Source organism: Solanum pennellii, chromosome 3 (assembly GCF_001406875.1).
Source record: "Solanum pennellii chromosome 3, SPENNV200".
NCBI classification, from domain to species: Eukaryota; Viridiplantae; Streptophyta; class Magnoliopsida; order Solanales; family Solanaceae; genus Solanum; species Solanum pennellii.
In genome coordinates this window covers 18,427,983-18,434,021 of record NC_028639.1, presented here as the reverse complement: position 1 = coordinate 18,434,021, position 6,039 = coordinate 18,427,983, and positions in this window count along the sequence as shown.

The window sequence follows — 6,039 nt, the reverse complement described above, 5'->3', positions numbered from 1 at the left end:
GAATGAACTGAAACACCCCCACTTGGTGTATCCGCCAGTCGTACACCGAACCTAGACAATTGATGTACCTCTTTAACCAGCTCCTTCTTCTCATCATCAATATGAGACACACTGCCCATGCTCAAACGGCTCAAAGCATTAGCCACTACATTGGCCTTACCTGGGTGATAGTGAACACTCATGTCATAATCCTTGAGCAGCTCCAGCCATCTTCTTTGACAAAGATTTAATTCTCTCTATCTAAAAATATACTGATGACTTTTATGGTCAGCAAATACATCAACATGCACACCATATAAGTAATGTCTCCAAAGTTTTAACGCAAAGACCACATCAGCTAACTCAAGATCATGGGTAGGGTAATTCTTCTCGTGGACTCTCAACTGTCAGGATGTATGTGTAATCACCTTACTACCCTGCATAAGAACACATCCCAAACCTACTCGGCAAGCATCACAATATACCACATATCCTTCACCACTCCTCGGAAATGTGAGCACTAGGGCTGAAGTGAGTCGGTCTTTGAGCTCTTGAAAGCTCTTCTCACACTTTGCAGACCACTTAAACTTCACCTTCTTTGTTAAGTCTATAAATGGGGCAGCAATAGTGGAAAAGCCCTCAACAAACCTGCGATAGTAATTAGCCAAACCCAAGAAACTCCGGATGTCTGTAGGAGAGAGGGGTCTCGGCCAATTTTTTACTGCCTCAATCTTTTTCGGATCAACCTCTACACCCTGGTCGGATACAACATGACAAATGAAGGTCACTGATCTCAGCCAAAACTCATATTTGCTGAATTTTGCATACAACTGATGTTTCCTGAGTACTTGCAATGTCATTCTCAAATGTTGTTCATGCTCTTCTCTGGTCTTAGAGTATATGAGGATGTCACCTATGAATACTATGACAGAAGAATGAAGGTACTCATGGAAGAACCTATTCATAAGGTCCATAAATGCGGCTGGTGCGTTAGTGAGACCAAATAACATAACAAGGAACTCGTAATGACCATACCTAGTATGGAAGGCAGTCTTAGAAATGTCCTCTTTTCTCACTCTAAATTGGTAATACCCTAACCGGAGATCTATTTTTGAAAATAAACTTGAACCTTGGAGCTGATCAAATAGATCATCACTTCTGGGTAGAGGGTATTTGTTCTTTATAGTGACTTTGTTGATTTGCCGATAATCGATACACATTCTAAGAGTTCCCTCCTTTTTCTTAACGAACAACACTGGAGCACCCCATGAGGATATGCTCGGCTGGATGAATCCCTTATCAAGTAGATCTTTTAACTGCAACTGCAACTCTTTGAGTTCAGCTGGAGCCATTCTATAGGGTGGAATGGAAATCGGTTGGTGTTTGGATCTAAGTCAACACCAAAGTCAATTTCGCGTTCAGGGGGGATTCCTTGTAAATTCTCTGGAAAGACATCTTGAAACTCATTCACTATAGGCACAGAGTCTATGTAAGGAACCTCATGCTCTAAAAGCCATTGACTCTGACTAAGTGGAATAAATACCCCTTAGATAACATCTTATTGGCTTTAAGATTGGAAAATATTTGGCTTTTTTTATTTGAACCACGCCCTTCCTATATAAGCTCTAACTCATTTGGAAACTAAAACCTTACTACCCTGTTTCGATAGTCTATTCTAGCATAACACTTATGGAGTCAATTCATAAAGGTTATATAAAAAACAAGCATGGCTAGTTCGATTAGATCAGCATAGGTGACTCTATCAAGAATATTAATTGGGCATTCTTTATATACTCTTTCAGCTCTAATGTCTCCTATGGGAGTACTAACTAGAAAAGGATCATGTTAGATCTCAGGAAGCAAGTCAAATTTACTAGCTACTAAAGGAGTAACAAATGACAAAGTGGATCCGGGATCTAACAATGCATACACAGGAAAAGAGAAGACATGCAACGTACCAGTGACCACATTAGCTGACTTCTCTTTTTCTTCTCTACCTTTCAAAGCATAGAATATGTTCCTCTTGGGAGGTTTGGCTGCAGCAGTAGGATTAGGCCGAGGCTGAGCATCTATCCTTGCCTTATTCTTCATCTATGGGCAGTCCCTAACCATATGCCCATTCTTGCCGCACCCATAGCAGATATTAGTACCTACCAGGCACTCACCTCCATGCAAACGCCACAATTTCCACATGGCTTGCTGCTATGCTGGGAATTTCTATCATTTCCCTTTTTAGGGATAGACTTGTCCACTTTGGCATTCGAGTTCCTGGAAGTAGTAGGATTACCTGAGCACTGGTGCCCCTTCTTGAACTTGGGCCTATCCTGAACTCAAAACGAACTCCTACCAAAGCTAGAACCAGCCTGATCTGAGGGCCTAGGCTTCTTGCCTTCTGGGCCTCTCTTTCTCTGACGACTCTCCTCTACCTGCTGTGCATGAACCATCAACCTACCAAAGTCAATGTTATCATGCAACATGGCTTCCCAACATTCCTCCTCCAGATCCTCCGATACAGCAGTCACAAACCTGCTCATCTCATCCTTTCTATTGGACACCAGAGAAGAAGCATATTTTGAGAGCTTAACAAATTTCAAGGAATACTCCTTGACTGAGATAACTCCCTGTCGTATGTTGATAAACTCCTCAACCCTAGCCTCTCTCTTCTCTCTGGGAAAGAATTTCTCCAGGAATGCAGTCTTGAGAATATCCCAAGTGATGGGAACTGCTTCTGGTGCGCGGCTATCTGCCCACATTTTGTACCACACTTAAGCCACATCTTTGAGTTGATATGCATCCAACTCAGCTTCTCCTTTTCATTCACACCCATGGCAGAGAGAATCTTGTAGACTTCATCCACAAACTCTTGGGGATCCTCATTGGTTTTGGACCCAAAGTAGATTGGAGGATTCATTCTGGTGAAATCCCTCAGTCTGCTAGCCATGGTGCTAGCATGTGGGTTCTCCATAGGAGCACCCTCTCTAGTGTCCTGGGCTGTGATAGCCTGAGTAGTGATGACTTGGGCCATCTGAACTAGTGCTTCCCTTACTTCTCCATCCATCAACGCAGCTGGATTGACAGACACTTGCACTCCAGCAGTTGAAGCTCGAGGAGGAGCTTGGTTGCCTCCAGCAACTGCTTCTTCGACTCTTCTGCCTGCATTTCTCCTTGTGTTCATTTTCTACACATATACACAAGAAGGAAGTTAGACACTAGAATGACAAAAAATGTCAAAGCTCTACGCAGCAATATAAAGAGTAGAAGAAGGGAGGTTTCTTATCATCACTTAGTCTCTAAGTCATGATTGTGGCGCGCTTCACAACCATAAGTTAGAAACTACGTAATGTAGTTGTTTTGAGATTTAGTTCCTAGGTATTTTAACCCCATGATCTGATACCAAGTTTTCACATCCGGATTCTGGAATCCGAATGCAACCGACGTCGTTAACCTCTCAGAGCTCGCAGACAAGCCTCTTCTTAGCTTTCATCACAATCATATAGTTAAATTTGCGGAAAATTTAAAACTTTTAGAACATAGTGAAGTATACACAGACTTCATATGATTACTATATATACTAATATTCTAATGAGCTCAAATTAAACAACCATCTACAATTGATTAAGCAATTCTATGAAGAAATAAATATACCTTAATAGTTTGCCAACGACCTTAATACAAAGCTTTGAATAAAAGTTTGAAATAAAACGCTAGGGACAACATCCACTAGCTATGTCTAAATTACTAAGCTAGAATGATAGGTGTAGTATCCTCGAACTCAAGAGGACCTACCAAAGTCTGGAGATCGTTGTTCCAAACCGCTTCAATGAGTCTTCAATCTGCTCTCTGACCTGCGCCTATAAAATAGTAATAGTATAGGGTTAGTACACACTTGTACTAAGTATAGGTATATGTACATATACACATAAGGACTATGCATGATCAAGGAAAGCTCTTGCTATAACAACATGTCATTTCTGGAAATAGAAATCACTAGACTTTCTTAATTTGTTATTTTGTGAATTATGGTATGAATATGACATATTTTAATGCATTCAAAGCACACAACTCATTTTCTGTATGAACATAAGACCTTAGAATCATGAACATAATTTTAGAACAACTCGAACGAAAATTTTGAAATTTGCTCCTCCAAACCCGAGAGCTCCTTCCCCAAAACATTGTTTATTTTTCAATCTTTCTATTCTTCTTGTTGTGTAGTTCAATATATTTTTAATATTATATTTACTTACAAGTTCAATGATTCATTGTAGTCCCATACCTACAATGAATCAAGTAAAGACTAAGGAAATGATTTGGCTACCCTTACTACAAGTTACTCTTTCCATTCTTGTTAGATTAGGCATGAAATCTTTATAAGTCAATCTTTATTGTCCAGGCCACTTATTTCATCATTTTCATATTATGGAAATTGTGGGACATTGATTTGCCATTATGTTTTACTCCCCTTTATTGGCATAATATAAGAAGTCATTATAAGCCAATTTTTATTTGGCTATTCCCATTATTTGATCATTTGCATAACGTGAAGATATTGGAGCATATATCTAGATTTGGCACAAGCCAATAACTTGTTAAAACTTCATTCGTATCAACCACAGATGATTTGAAATAATTAAGCTCTTACGTTCTTAGCTCACTTTGAAATTACATTTCTTCTTCTTTATTTCTTACTTTCTTAAAGAAATCTTTAGCATTAAGATCAACTGAGCTAACATGAAATCCAGTGTCTTCACCACACCGAAAAGGGGTGGTTCACCGGTCAAAGTGAACCTACATCATGTGAGCTAACATGAAATCCAGTGTCTACCCCACATCGAAAAGGGTTGGTTCACCGGCTAAAGTGAAACCAAGTTCAGTGTCATCCCCACACCGAAAAGAAGTGATTCATGGGTAATGTTAACCGAATACTTTCTTTGAGCATTAACCGACATAGATCATGTGAGATAAACATGAAATCAAGTGTCTGCCCCACACCGAAAAGGGGTGGTTTCACCGACCAAAGTGAAACGGCATCATACCTAGATCTCTTAGGTGGAATCCACTGGCTAGTTCCTATGCTGGAAACATAGTTTGAAGACTAGGAGACATACGGAGACTACTTATCCACCTTTGTGGTAGCCTCATCTCATGTGGCTTACATGTGCTGGCACAAGATCATTGCTAGTCTATCGGTGCTTTGCTAAACTTCTTTTTCTTTACATCATTTAGAGTTGGCTCAAACATTATGGAGGCTTGCTTCTAGTTATGAGGTTTACTTAACTCTTTGGATTACTGGTCATCCCTTTCTTTACTTGATGAAATGTGAGTTTAACCTTACATTATCATCTTGGTGTTAATGAGACTTGTCTCACGATTATTAACACCCTTTTATGTGAGTATCTTTATCATAATTGTCTAGTGTGAGTGAGACTTGTCTCACTTCTTTTAACACCTCATTCTGGTCACTTTCATAATTCTTAAGCTTTTGATTATGTTATTACTCACCTTATATTGTTCAATGTCATTTGATAGATTTATACCACTCTTTATGAACGTTATAAACTTTTTTCAATGTGCTTACTTATTTTTATAGTTCATTTTGAAAGGGTATGTTGGGACTTGTCCCAATGATTGGCATACCCTTGGTTATGAATTCAAAGTCACACATTGGTCATGCTTAATTTGGTTTAACTTAATCATTAGCCAACTTTTCATTATATCTTTGAAATAACAGTGTAAGCGAATTCCATTCAACTTTTGGGACAATGTATTGTTAGCCAATTTATAAGCATAAACCAAATTTCACTTAAAGAATTCTCATTATGTTATCACTAGACACATCAGTTAATTACATGAATGTATTATAGTTATCTCCTCAATATAAGTAAGTCGACATTTAACAGTAGCTAACTTCATAATCGACTTTTAACAAACTTCATATTCTCAAACACAATTAAGTATTACATCATTATTTATTTCATATAACTAATACCCTAATCATATAACTGAAGTATATAGGCCTCATTAGGCATTAACAAATCAAGAACCTACACATAATGCTCA